The sequence below is a fragment of the Asterias rubens genome, chromosome 18 (genome assembly GCF_902459465.1).
Source record: "Asterias rubens chromosome 18, eAstRub1.3, whole genome shotgun sequence".
NCBI lineage: Eukaryota > Metazoa > Echinodermata > Asteroidea > Forcipulatida > Asteriidae > Asterias > Asterias rubens.
Window position 1 is genome coordinate 2,126,192 of NC_047079.1, and position 1,667 is coordinate 2,127,858.

The following is a 1,667-nucleotide window of genomic DNA, read 5'->3' on the forward strand; positions in this document are numbered from 1 at the left end:
TTAAAATTACAACACCCTTGAGTTAACAATCGAAAAAATATTGCAAGCAACACTGTGCTAATTGCATCTGCTAATACGTGCATGTACACATGTAGTACATCAGGTCCTTCAAGATTGGTTCAAAGTCTGTGATCGTGGCTTTTAGTCTAATCCGATAGCCAAAACACTTTTGCCTGAAACAGCGCCCTCTTGTGGATTAACCTCCGTCATTAACGTAAGATCACAAGTTAGGCCGTTTGATAGCCACATGTACATGCAATCTTTGGGTAGAGTCTTGTGTGGCTGATGTTGATGTGATCTCATCAGACATGAAATGAAGTCTAAGGTTCTCCCCGTCCACACATGTTTTACTTAAATGTATGACTTCTTAAACATCAGTTAACCGCTGATTTCACAAAGACTAGAATAATTGTCTAGTTACTGTGAATCACAATTTCTTGATTTGTGCAATTCATAATCATAGACGTTAAACCAATGTTTGTATGAGAGAGATTGGTTGTTGCCAGCTTGGCGTTTATATCCCCCTGTGGGAGTTTGCAGAGTTCCCTTGACGGGAGATCATCTAAACTATCAAACAAACAAGCTAATTTGAGTGATCTTTGCAACCACACTCAGGCCCGATACCAAATGCAGGCAACATGACCAATTGTATTTAGTATGCCCCCGGGGTCAAGGCACTGGTGCATCTTGATTGTTCCAGTACACTTAAACTGCCCTCGTAGTAGAGGCGCCCATTACGACATAAAACCTGTGTTGTCTATCAACGAAGTAATAGGCCAGCACAAGTGTTCGAGATCATCCTCTACAACTGAACTCAGAAAAACTATCAACATTTGTTTCCACTTCAAAATAATAACTATAATGGTGCTCATTCTTACAACTCACATGTTATTGGTCCTGCCATCTCGATCATTTTTTAACAAAGATAATGTCTTATTTAAAGTTCATAGATTTACAAATAACTTACAGGGTTTATAGAAGGTAATGGTGAAAGACTTCCCTTGAAATATTATTCCATGAAATGCTTTACTTTTTGAAGAAAGATTAAAAAAATTATCAATTCTCGATATCGAGAATAACAGATTTATTTTAAATACATGTCATGACACAGCGAAAATGCGGAAACAAGAGTGGGTTTTCTCGTTATTTTCTTCCGACTCCGATGATCGATTGAGGCTAAGTTTTACAGGTTTGTTATTTTAACTATAAGCTGTGATGCACGAAGTGTCTGTGGGCCTTTGGAAAATACTGTTTACCGATGTTGTGCGATTGCTTTAAAACATTCCCCAACTATACTTAACCTTTACAGGCAGTGTACACTATTGTAGACTAGCATTCACAGTTGGTGTATCTCAACATGTTTAAAATAACAAACCTGTGAAAATTTGAGCTCAATCGGTCATCGAAGTTGCGAGATAATAATGACAGAAAAAACACCTTGTTACACGAAGTTGTGTGCGTTTAGATGGTTGATTTCGAGACCTCAAGTTCTAAATCCGAGGTCTCGAAATCAAATTGGTGAAAAATTACTTCTTTCTCGAAAACTATGGCAATTCAGAGGGAGCCGTTTCTCACAGTGTTTTATACTATCAAACTCTCCCCGTTACTCGTCACCAAGAAAGGTTTTATGCCAATAATTATTTTGAGTAATTACCAATAGTGCCCAC